This window comes from Humulus lupulus, chromosome X (assembly GCF_963169125.1).
Source record: "Humulus lupulus chromosome X, drHumLupu1.1, whole genome shotgun sequence".
Taxonomy (NCBI): domain Eukaryota; kingdom Viridiplantae; phylum Streptophyta; class Magnoliopsida; order Rosales; family Cannabaceae; genus Humulus; species Humulus lupulus.
The window spans coordinates 134069780-134083395 of NC_084802.1; the positions used below are offsets into that span (position 1 = coordinate 134069780).

The following is a 13616-nucleotide window of genomic DNA, read 5'->3' on the forward strand; positions in this document are numbered from 1 at the left end:
TTTGGACTCTTGATGCTTTTAATCTTTGTATTCAGAGAGAAAAGCATAGTGTAATTATCCACCGTAAAGTTGTAATTATCCTAAGGCTTGTGAAACTCAAGAACCCTAGTTCTTTGATCACGGCATTGGGATTCAACATCAATAATAACGCTAAGTGGATGTAGGTTGTTACCACATGGTTGGGGCAGAACCACTATAAATTACTTGTGTCATTTCTTACCATTTGATTACATTCTTGATTGCCTTCTTATTTCTTTGTCGTTATTCTGACTCCGTGTCGTTGGCCAAATCGAGGGTCAACACATACCATCCACAACTCCTTGGCATGTTCCTCCTTGCACATCATCACCACCAAGAGCATAAGTTTGACCAAAGGTTTTTCCTTCTTCTTGGTTAGATTTATTTTTCCAACCTTTTTCCTTATAATTAACTTTAGTTCACAAGGCTAACATCACACACTCGTTCATGTCTGTAAAGGTTAGGGTAATGGTTTCATCAAGTGTTGTAGTCCTCAATCGATTCATGAACTTTTCAATCAAAAGAGACTGATCAACGATACCGACATAAACATAGAAGGTATACTCTACAAACTCTATGTAGAATTCATTCACTCACATCCATCATTATCTAGTCATTCTTGTGATCTCATCAACCTATCATTGATCTCAAGCAATCAAATGATCCAATCAAGTCCTCCTATGAGATAGATTAAAATGTTGTTCTTTGAAAACCCCTCTCAAAATTTCCTCAACTCATCCCATCAGTTCCTTTCATTTTACTTAAGGCTTCCTACCAATTTGGTGCGCTCCTTACCAACTTAGACACTTTAAAATTAACATGATACTTTTCAGATGTTACCATAATGTTTAAACTCCCCTTCTTTATCTCACTCGACCATTTTTCAGCCACCATGGAATCTTGTCCACCTTTAGACTTAGGCATTTGAATCCGATGGAAAATCTAGAAGTGATGGCTCTGTCGGGCAGCTGGATCCATCTGTTGGGCAAGAATGCCTCTTAAAGCCTCAAGAATGGCATTCTTAGGGAATGCAACTGGTGGAGAGGGAACCTCAGCCTCAGGGACATTAACAGCAAGCCTTCTCCTTGTTGTCCTTCCCTTCAGAGGCATTTTCTTAGGTCAGTAAATCAATAGCTAACTAGTCAGTGAGAAATGGATGCTACCTATATACATATGCCTTTATAGATCAAAATACTTTATTTTAAAATAAATTTAATCTATTTGGTGACACACTCCGAGGTATTTAAACGCGGTGCTCTGATACCATTTTTCTGTCGCGACTCGAGCCCTAGGCTGTGACAGATTTGTAATATCCATAACTTGGTTGGTCAAAGGTCAAACGTTGACCCATGGTGGAAAATAGTCTTTATAAATGATCATTTAGTTTATACTATATAGTACTATAATTATAAGTCAAAACAATGAAATAACTCCTATAATTATATATAAAAATATTAGTGATAAAAGCATGATCATTTATCATTATACATAGAACAATAATATCCTCACAGTTATGTCGTCACCAAATAGTTAAATTTAATAAGTCATAAAACACCTAAAATAATACTTAGCATCCACCATTCCCCAGTCCTAACTATTACATAGCTAATTTAGATATACAGACCATTTGGTTCCAAATTAAATACATATATAATGTTCAAAAGATAGGACTACGGCACCAAACACATTGGCTTCATCAATAATTCACCTTATCCATATTCGCATCACGAGGCTCCTGGAATGGGAGAGATATAGGGGTGAGCTTATAAAGCCTAGTAGGAAAACAACTAATAACATAAGACCCAAAAGTTTAATACAACCCCTACATGGTTAGCTTTGAAAACAAAACATACTTCATCATGTATAAACCAAAATAAAGAAACCACAAATAATCATAAGAGTATAGCTACAAGTGCACATCACACCGTCCACTAGATCCTTTGTTCCCATTACCCACCATAGAAAAATTGACATCCTAAACCGGGTAGCCGAACCTGATAACCACCATAAAGGGGAGGCTCAGAACACTTCGTGTATACAGATACTAGGTCTTTACAACTACAGGTGAGTGGACACCTGATCTACCTATGATGACACAGAGACTAGGTCGTGAAACAATAACATGCACAAATCATGATCACTATGGCTCTCATCGGTATAACCAAATACAGGTAAACATGAAAATAAATAAACATATTCCCTTTATATTTTAGAAAATTGGGCAACATAACAACTGCATTTGAATAAAACTCAAAAATCATAACCTGCATAAATAAGTGAACAAAAATATATTTGGCACTCAGTGCCCTCAGAACAGATCAGAAAACATGCAGATTAAGCTTTCAATTTTTCAAACATTTTATAAATATCAAAATTGGAATATGTTCAATGTAATTCAATACGAGTAAAATAAGTATAATAGTCAAGTTGAGTCCCTACAACCTTAGAATTTTTAATCTGAGCCCAAAACGACGCTCCCAAGCTTAACGATGATCCTACAGTGATTTAGTTTGATTTTTATATCACGCTTTTCCTACGTGCACCAAATGAGCAAACGATTATCATCATTGCATTCCTTATTCAAAATCATGTCCAACGACATATAATATGACCATATTTAAAATTTCAAGTTCTGGAGCCTCACCGAAGCAGTGCTCAGTAGCGGTTGGTGGCGGCAGTGAGCGGTGTACTGAAAACGTCAACGAATATATGAATGGCATATATCAAAAAGATCCTCTCGATGAGTACATCACGAAAGTACACCTCTTTTGCCCAAATGACCTCCGATGTCGTCGGAAAATGCTTCCAAAGGGATGGAGATACCCAAAATCTCTCATGGAGAAAAATGGCAAGTTGATCAGAAAGACTTAGTGGGCGACGTTCCTCTCGTGACGCTGATTCCAACAGTGCCACCCACTCGTCGAACGGTGGTTGGAGTTTTCCGAAAAGTCACCTCAAAGTTTCGACGGCAAAACTTCGGAGTGGTCGTACGGGCGCATCCTTGCTCCGATGGTCACCAAACTTTGGGGTTGTTGTCGTCATCGGTCCGGGAAGCTGCAACACCGACGCGTGTTGGAAATGGTGGCCGATAATGGTCGGGTCTGGTGCCCTTGTCGTGGCTGAGAAAACAAGGAAGAAAAGAAGAAGAAGAAGAAGAATCGGGGAGGGAAAAGAAAAAGGAAAAAAAAATAAGTAGGTCCCACCACATATATATAATTTAATAATAATTTTTTTTTCCTTCTCTTTTTGACTTTTCAACCTGAAAGGTCTCAGGTTTTACAATATTATTGATTAGTAACATCGTAATTCAAATAAAGCATATATAGATATGCATTTTATATAAATGGTAAACATATGAGACGAAAAAAAAAAAAGCTCCTTATAATATTAATTTATATAATTTTCATGCTAATGATATATATAAATAGGGGCACTCCTAATAGTTACTTTAATATTAATTATTGGATTAATATCAATGATCCATATTTATAATTGTTAATTATTATTTCTAAAAATAAATTTTGACTTTTTTAAACTTTTGAAATAGCTACATGATGACATAACGTTCACATATTTATTAATTAAATAATAAAAAGAAATCTTATTTAATATTCATTCTCCATTCCTTTTTCATTCTTGATTCATTCATTTTATCAATTTCATGAGAAAAAAATCATTTTGGAACTAATGATAATAATTAATGTAACCATTATCTTTCTAACTAATGCTTATTGCCTAATTAATCTAAAAAATTCGAAATTATTAATTTTATATATTTTCATCATCATTATAATCATTACTCATCAAAAACGTGTTTAGTTATTTATGATAACCATCCATGGGTAATAACCATTGAAAAGTCTTCCATATATAAATATATATAAAAATTTATTTAAGGGCCAAACTAATTAAGATAAAAGTCATATATGTTATGCAAGTTATTTGACATATATATTTCATGCATATAACAGAAAATGAAACACAAGAAATAGGTACCAAAAAAAAAAGAATTGGATCAATGCATATATATGTATAAAGTTATTGGTGCCGACTGAATATAAAACAAAGAAAACCCAATTGGTTTCCGCCCTTCAACTTGTTCGCCTTCTCCGAAGGATCTCTTTTAAGTTTGTTAGAAATAATACAGTAGAGAAGCATGATAAATATAAACAAATATATTTGATTGAAGAATAGAAATGTGAAAATACAATACAAAGAATAAACCAAAGTTGAAGCACGCGAAACACACTTTCCTTAAATTAGATTTTCCCCCTCTACCTGAATGGTGCTAGAGGATTCGTGAGCAACCACTTACAGGATACAATAGTTATCGAGCAGGACAAAAGTACCACTGCATCTGCTCAGGCAAACTCAATACCACACCTTCACTTTATCACCTGAAAATACTACAAACAGTGGTGGAGCTAAGACTTCAATCCATGGGGGGCACAATTACTGGAGTTGGAGAGGGTGTAGGAGTAGAGGAGATAGTGAAAAAATTGCAAGAGGAGAGAGGAATGGAGGAATGGGGCAACGCGAAAAGAAGGAGATGTTGCAGCAATGGGTGATAGAGAAAAAGTAAGAAATGATAAACTATGGTTGAATTCTGCTCTCATGGCACCTGCTGAATAGTGAATCTTCAGAAGTTATGCATCATTTCTTAAGCCTTTGCCAGGTATGCTGCCATTTTTGTTCCCTGGGCCTGGTACTCTCCGAGAACCTGGTTCACTACGAGTTGGGAATCGCTATAGATCTCGAGACCTTCGGCCTTGAGCTCCAGAGCCACGTGGAGCCCAGTGATTAAGGCTTCGTACTCCACTTCATTGTTAGAGGTGCTAAACCCAAAGCGAAGGGCATTATGCACCTTATTCCCCTCGGGGAAAACCAAGATAAGTCCCGCCCCGATACCATTTTTGTTTGAAGATCCATATGAACAACTTTCAGGCTGGTCCGACCACTGGGGTACCCTCAGTATTCTCCTAATTCCCTGTGCACTCGGTGATGAAATTGGTGAGTGCCTGACCTTTTATGGTAGTCCTCAGATGGTAGGTGATGTCGAATTGACTTAACTCCACCGACCATTTCAAGAGTCTTCTCGATGACTCAGGTTTCTGAAGTACTTGTCTGAGGGGGTGGTTTGTGTGGACCTTAATCGAATGCGCCTGGAAGTTGGGTCTTAGCTTTCGAGAGGCCACCATTAAGCAAAAAGTTAACTTCTCCATCAGTGGGTACCTAGATTCTGCCCCGATGAGTCTTTTGCTAACATAATAGACAGGGTGTTGAACACGAATTTTTTCCCTTACCAATGCGGCACTGATGGCATCCTCCGAGACAACCATGTAGAGCAGGAGAGGTTTTTCATCTACTGGCTTGGACAAAATTGAAGGGTTTTCCATGTGCGCCTTGAGCTGTTGGAACACTTGTTTGCACTCTTCCATCCATTCAAACCTACGACTCCCTCTGAGGACATTGAAGAAAGGGACGCACTAATCTGTTGCCTTGGAGACAAAATGGCCCAGGGCTACGATCCTCCCTGTCAGGCTTTGAACGTCTTTATGTTTCTGAGGAGATGACATCTCGATTAGGGCCTTGATCTTCTCGGGGCTTGCCTCAATTTCCTGAGTGCCTCCAAATTAGCTTACACAGATGACCAGCCCATGGCCTTTTGTTGTCTGAGGCATCGACCTTATTGGGTCCCTACCTATAGCTAGAGGTGAACATTTGACCCGCAAAACCCACCCAACCCGAACCCTGAGAACTTGAATTTTTGAAAAACTCGTTCATTTCAGGCTTAATCCGACCCAAACCCAAAATATGTCAGGTCGGGTTCAGGTTTTAAAGTACACTACCAGAACCCGACCAAAATTTTAAAAAAATTGGAAAAATGGTATTTTTGCAAAATTGGATTTTTCGGCCCAAAACCTAGCAGGCCCAGCTCAACCCGAAAAAACCCGAAACCTGAAAAAATTCGGATCGGTTTCGGTACCATTTTTCTCCACCCGAAACCTGAACCCAATGAACCCAAAACCTGAAAATTCGACCCGTGTTACGTACAGAGAAGAGAGTAGTGAAATATGCATTAGTGGTCATCAATTACTTCATGAAGTGGGTCAAGGCCGAGCCACTCGCTACAGTCACCTCCAGAAAGGCTTTAGATTTCTTCATTAAAAAATCGTTTGCCAGTATGGACTTCCGAGGAAGATAGTCTCCGACAACGGATTGCAGTTCGACAGTGAAGTGTTCACGGACTTTTGACAACGACATGGTATCATCAAGAGCTTCTCTTCCATGGCCCATCTGTAGGCCAATGGCCAAGTGGAAGTAGTTAACAAGACACTCAAGTCCACTTTGCAAGAAGAGGCTGGAGCAGGCAAAATGAGCTTGGCCCGAGGAGTTTCCTAGGGCATTGTGGAGCTACCGCACCACTTCCAGGACCTCCATCGACCATTCTCCCTTCTCGATGGCCTACGGGTATGAGGCTATGCTCCCAGTTGAAGCAACAATCTCCACACACTGATGGGATACGTATGACCTGACTATGAACCATGCTTTACTTCGGGAATCCCTGGACCTTGTGGAGGAGCTACGCGAAGCTTCTCAGCTTCGAGTAGTGTCCTACCAATAGAAGGTATCCATATATTTTAACTCCAAAGTGAAAGATAGAAAATTTGCGGTCGGAGGTCTGGTGTTGCGAAGAGTCTACTTAGCCACCTGAGACCCCGATGTAGGAGTGCTGGGACCTAACTGGGAGGGCCTATACCAAGTCGAGAGCATTGTGTGTTCGGGAACATACAAGTTAGCCTGACTAAGTGGGGAACTGATTCCTCATGCCCGGAATGCTGAGCATCTTCGCCGGTATTGCTAGTAATATGAGCAGCAAACATTGTCTATTTCTGTAATACCCCCTGTAGCCTTCGGGCACATGTAATGGAGACTGTGTATGTAAAACACGGTAAGAAATTTTTTGTCTGCTTATATTCTTTGGTTTCCTTTATATTCTATTAATGCTATGTAAAAGCACCCACTTGCCTGTACAAGTGATCGCAGACTAGTCTCCGATCACTTGGGGGCATGGGGTTAGGGCAGCATTACACTTCACAAGGAACGACCTAGGAAACTAAGCTTGTCAAGAGGATTAAGCCTAGCGTCGCCATCTCGAGAATAGAAAATCCTAGGAAACTAGTCAATTATAGCCTAGGAGCTAGATTACCCAAGTAGCGTGAGAATAGACTTTTGTCACCTCTCGTGGACACCGAGCCTGAGGAGCTTTGACCAAGTCTCTTGATCTCGAGATGCGAATGGAAGGCCGAGTACCCCATACTTGGCCCCGAGAAATATGTGACATGGGGAGCTTGGCTAGTCGACGAGCAAAGCGCCCCTAGTGTCACTATATCCCATAGCTAGAAAACCCAGTATAACGCAAACTTAGGAATTCAGGTTACCTCCTGAGGACAGCGCGCGCCCGAGGAGTAATAACCAAATCCTAGTCTGTGAGATACGGACGGATGCCCTAACCGTTTATGCTTGGGCACCTTGTTAACATCACCTCCTGAGGAGGTGTGAGATGATCTGGAAGTGACGAGATATGCATTCGGAGAGTAGTGTTGAAACCCCCGGCTGACCTCCCGAGTAGTGTGTACTCGGGGGGCAGGTGGTTTCACGTGCAAGGACCCTTGAAAGCCCGGATCTTTGGATTTTAGGGGCGTAGGATGCCGAGTTAGGACCAAAGGTAAATTTTGCATTAAAGTTATTTCTAGGAATATGAGCCTACAAGAGACTAAACGCTGGAACAACCTTTAAAACTGGTTGAGTTCTTGTTCTCATGGCAGTTGTGTTACGTTGAATTTATAAAACCAGATGTTTAAAATGGTTTCGGTTCTTATTCTCGTGACAATCATGATACATTGAATTTATAGAACCAGATGTTTAAAACAGGTTGAGTTCTTGTTCTCGTGGCAGTTGTGTTACGTTGAATTTATAGAACCAAGTGTTTAAAGTGGTTTGAGTTCTTGTTCTCGTGGCAGTTGTGTTACGTCACTACACCAAATACCCATTTCCATAACACACGAATATAATACTAATAAAAATGTGTAATGAAAAAGTATTATATGTGGCAAATTAATGAAAAAAGGGCGGTAGTTTTTTTAGTGAGCCCGCCACTTAGCATTTTTTTTTCAGACTATCTTCAACATTTCGGACACAAAGAACAGTGACCCATTTTCTTCTTCGGCTAGTACGGCCTCCGAACTCAATCCCTACTTCGGTCTCCTTCATCCCTCAAATCTCCTCCACCCCTCAAATATATGGCTTCTATCACTGGCTTCTCGCATCCTTTGATAGAGTTTTTGTCACTTTCCCTTTTTTACTTTTAGAAATCCCAAATGGAGAAACTCCCAAACCCAAACGCCGAAACCCCCAAACCCAAACCCAAACCCCGAAACCCCCAAACCCACTCACATTTCTCCATCCCTCAGTTAGCACAACGTATATACTCCCTCCCTCAACTCTTGATTTTAATTTTTTTTCTCAGTTTTTTTCGACTCTTCCGATTTCCCTCTGCACATATATATTCAGGAATATATATATAGTTTTCTTCTGTGACCCCCGACACTCTCGGCTCTCTCTATTTTATATATGCATATATGTATGTTTGGAGTGTTGAGTTTTGGGTTAATTTTGTTCTTGTTTTTTTTTCTCACTGCCTCTCTCGTTCTCTTGCTCAGAGTTTGCTGGATGATGGGAGGGTGACGAATGGGACTTCAGTTGTGGATGATGGGTTTCAGTTAGTGTGTGGGAAGTAAAAGAAGGGGGCGAGTCAGTTGTCGAGTGGGCAGGATTCTAATTCATCACTCGTAAGGTGGCGACGAAGGATAAGATCATTAGGACAAAACTGAAGACTCCATTTCATATACCGTCGATTCCGAGACCTCAACAGGAGCTCAAAATCTTTGTTAATAATGTGAGCCAACCGTTTGAGCATGTTTGGTTGCAGAAGAGCGAGGATGGTAATTGTAAAGAGTATATTCACCCGCTGGTTAGTAATCTCTGGTTTTCTTTAATCTTCATCTAATTAATTTTTTTTTTTTTTAGGGTTGCCCATCCCCTGAACTCTTTTCCTTACTCATTGAGTTAGTTGTTTTGTATCTCAAATCCAAGGATAATCAATTTATGGAAGCTAGCTGAGTTGCATTTTTAGTTTGAAAATTTGGAGTATTGTTCTAGCGTCTACAAAATCTGAGTTTCAAAATGTTTGTTTCTGTACTGGTGGTTTCTTAAGGTTGGTTGAATTGGTGATATAATCTGTCTCAATAAACTAAGATTTACTAATTTGGTGATCTTTCACAACAAGTGGCAAGCATTCAAATTGGCAACCCTTTCTGGTTTTGCTGAGCCGTTGGGTGTTATAATTGTGGTATGTGAACTTCTGTCTGATGTGAATGCTAGGTTGTTTTCTGTTTGAAAGTAGAGATTTCTATTAAATCTATTTTGCTACATGTTAGAGGACACACTGGCTTAAATCGAAGCAAGGCTGGTCCTGGAAGGAAGGACTTGTACTTAACCACTCAGGCACCCTTTGAGGGGATTAAAAACTTGATTTTACACTTGGGGAAATCTTATGTTTTTGCCGAAATGCAGTTGCTATCCTAAAACTGATTTTCTCTGTAATTTTTTCTTTTACTTGCAGTATATCTATTCCCAAGCAGCTTGAATCCTGAAATTCTTGAAGGCCTTCTTGGAGCAGGTTAGTGATATTAATTCCTAAAAATGTTTATAGATGGATGAAACTTACTTTCGCCACTAAACATAGGCATGAGATAATTTGATTCTTACAAATTTTTCTGACAGTTGGTAGAGTGATGGCTTTTCTAACTCTGCATGAGATGCTTCCATTGGCATTTGACTATGCGGGGCAAAAGAAATCTATAAAGGCGGTGTTCTTGGGAATGGCTTTCATGTCAGCAAGGTAATAAAATTGAATGAAAACATAATTATTTGCCCTTTGAAAGAGATTTCAATATAGGCGCCTTGCCAAAAAGAACGAATGGCTAGGAGGTTAGAGAGCTCTAAAGTTCGACGTTTCTCATGGTTTATTATTCTTCTTTTTTTCGGTTTTGCAGCTTATATTTTCTTGAAATCAGCTTGCCCAAGGAGATGAGCTTATAGGGTTTGATCAATTTGCATCAGGATTCTACATTGTACATGTATATTGTTCGTATATGGATTTTGTCGATAAAGATAGTGAACTGAATTAGGTGATGCACGGAGCAAACCGTGATATTTTTTGGCTTCAAAGAGATTTTGGCATTTAAATCTGCAATATGTTTGGCACCGGCCAGGTATTGTACTATAAAAATTACTGGTATTTGGAGTTAATTTCAGTTGCTCTTTCTAGAGATTGATTAATATGTATAACTTCTACACATGGAGAAGTAGTTTCTTATTTTCATTGGTATCTTAGCCTCAATACTTTGTTTCATTTTCATTCTTTTGGGATATTTGGTGTACATACTTTCAATGGTGGTTCCAGATTTTTGTTAATTATGCTCTTTATTATTATGATTTTTTCCTAAACATTCCAAGACAAGGAAGTGATGCATCTAATAACTATTCGCGATCATAATGCCACTCCAAACCCTTATAAATATGTTCTTTGTACAATTACCATTTCCTGATTTATGTATGTTTAATTACTTTCTTAAGGTCTTGAATTTTTAAACATAAGTGGAATTGTAGATATTGTAGTGTAATTCTGGATTGTTGAGTGCTTGGAAAAGCACCAACCTAATGTAGTAATAACTTCTCGTGTTGCAGATGCTGCCTTATTTTTGGTGCCAATGGTATGCATTTTGTTTATTCTCATACAAAATTAATTACTCTTAAGATATTTCCAAGTTTGCCAAGTAAAAAAAAAAGGTTTGCTTTATAAAAATATAAAAAGCAGTGTTTCTTCCTTTCTTATCCCATCTGTGTAAAACTGTTATTGGAAAGGTTATAATATTGGGTAGTGAGATCATTGAATGGGTAATTTTACCTAAAAGTTTCATCACATCTCTTGATTGTGAGCAACATAACTAGAATTTCGCTTTACTAATTGTGTCATAGTTTGATTTAGATAGGATAATTTCTAAAGGATTCTTCTGTTGTATGAATAGATATATGAACTGGGTTGGAACTGGGACAATTTAGAACTTCTAGCACAGGGCAGAAACTTCATGTTATGATAAATGGCAATGTAAGTAACATCTCATTCAATGGAAGTCTTAAAGGCAGTGCTAATATAACAATAAAACTTTTTCTATAAGCCCTGCTAATTTAAAATTGTATTTGTCCTCTGTTTTTGCTAGTCGACTTAGTTTTGTTTCCTCAACTGAAATATATGAGTACTGCCCTGTTTTTGTTTCTCAGGAAAGTAAAAAAGCCTTGGATCCAGTTGCTCCAGTTTATAAGTACTGCCTTGTATCAGTATCTAACATATTAACTTCAACATGCCAAAATGAGGTTAGTTGTCTCCATTTTCAGCGTTCAAGTCTAGCGCTAATCCATGTTGCATTTTTTTTTCTAATTTTGGGTATAAACTTATATATGGCTCTTTCTTGCATGAAATTTGGGGTGAATTTTAGTTAGTCATTTTAAAGTCAACACCATACGTTTGCTGTTTTAGCGTGTTCGAGTTAATGCATTTTCTTTCCTGATCATTAATTTTTTTATTTGAACAACTGACCCATTGTTTCTCATTTAATATATTTTAATTAATACACCGTCTAGGTTGCTGATTTGAAAGATTCTGTAAGCTTTATTCTAAGAATAAACGAATTGTACTAAAAAGAACCAAATCTTGCACAAAGTCTAGGTTAATTTGAGAAAACCTAGCAAAAACTCCCAGAGTAGAAATTCTAAACTTTAAACAGTAACCAAATTCTTCTATATATCCCTTCCAAGTATTCTCTTATACAATTTATAGACTAACAATAACACTTACTAGCCAAACAATAGAACTTGAGTAAATTTACAAGTCAACACACTAATCCTATATAGCTCTATTCAATATCTGATGCCTAACAAAATGTTTGCAGATCATATAGTTTTAGATGGATTCTTTGATGTGATTACTGATTATTGGCATTTTAAGTTAATTTATATTGTAAATATATGCAGGTTTCTGCCAGTTTAGTCATGGTGCATTTGATTGAGAAATTAGCTGCTGGTGATACTGGAAGTTTATCTGTATCAATACTTCAGAAGATGAGCACCATGTCTAAAAAGGTTTGCTGCTTCCCTTTTAAGATTGGTATAGTTAGTTTAGATAAATAGTTCAGGCATGTTGTCCTAAATTAATTGGGAAGTATTGAGCTCTTTGAGGGCTCATTTTAACTAAAATCTTAACTGGAACTTGTTCACTTTCTTTCAGTTTTTCATAAATTTTAGGTAGCATAATATCTCTGTTTTTTTTAATCCATTTGCAGCTTAAAAGTCATCCTGCTTTCTCTGAATTGTTAGCCCAATATTCACAGAGCGGTTATAGGTATTAAATTCATTTTTGTTGTAAATCAAAGCATATTGATTCACGATACCATTATTGAACTTCTGAAAAAGCTTTGGAGCTTATTTGTTTAATGGTCATTAACTACATGAGGTGTTCCTCTTATTTAGTATTTTAATTTATATTAGACTGAGCATAAACTTCTTAGTTGCATGAGTGATCTTTTTGAAAGTTTTTTTAAGTTATGATAGGTTTCTTACATTTTGTGGTGTAACTCTCTGTTTAGAGATAGAGTTCATCTCTTAAATTAACAAAATTTTCCTTTAGATTAGATTGTATTAGTGTTGATAATCCAAAAGTCTGTTAGTAACAGCTTTGTCTTAATTTGTTATTGCTTTGTTTGTCTTTATTTTGTTAATAAGGTCTCATTACTTGGAAAAAGTAAACAATCACACAGTATGCTTAGAGGCTCTCCAGGTAACCTATTAGTTAGTTTGGAAATACCATGCTTTATGGTTGTCAGAAATTATTCTCTTGTCAAGAATCTAGGCATTGCTTGAAGTACTCTGTATTTAGAATCTTGGATTTACTATTTGTATGCCTGTGTGGATGTATCAGGTTTTCAATGGTGGAATTAGCTATTTTTTGCTATAGATATTATATAATTCTGAATACATTTTCCTGTTAGAATTATAGTTATTTATCTCATGTGAAGTGAGGGCATGAGTGTGTATTAGGGTATGTGTTTTCGTTAGTTAGTTATACAGTTTATGAAAGATAAAATAGAAGCGAATAGAAGATCTGAGTAGTATCTGCTCAAGCATTTTCCATTGATTCTGCGACATGCTTCTGCAATGGTTAATTAACATGGACCTGATATCATTAGGTATAAAGTAACTAAGAAAAGACAGTTCATTATCATTCTTTTTTCTTTCTCTGCAAAGTGTTAATCTGTTTTGCGGGCATAACTTTCTCTGTATTCTTCTCTCTTGCGAAGGAGAAATAGGATTTCATTCTTTCTGCTGTGGTAAGCATTGATTATGTGTTTTTGACTTGTTTCTCTTGGAAATTAATTATTTGCAGACAAGTTTATGCATTATAACTAAGAGACTTTGCA

The 13616-nt window shown here is 37.6% G+C and overlaps 2 long non-coding RNA genes across 2 annotated transcripts; both read left to right on the forward strand.

The window, feature by feature from the left end:
* Positions 1-9690: 9690 nt before the first annotated feature.
* LOC133805278 (uncharacterized) lies at positions 9691-10322 on the forward strand. Its single transcript, XR_009878904.1, has 3 exons — positions 9691-9760; positions 9865-9982; positions 10137-10322. It is a non-coding gene; the product is annotated as an uncharacterized LOC133805278 (long non-coding RNA).
* Positions 10323-11427: 1105 nt separating this feature from the next.
* On the forward strand, positions 11428-12763 carry LOC133804393 (uncharacterized). Its single transcript, XR_009878452.1, has 3 exons — positions 11428-11517; positions 12175-12282; positions 12483-12763. It is a non-coding gene; the product is annotated as an uncharacterized LOC133804393 (long non-coding RNA).
* Positions 12764-13616: the final 853 nt, after the last annotated feature.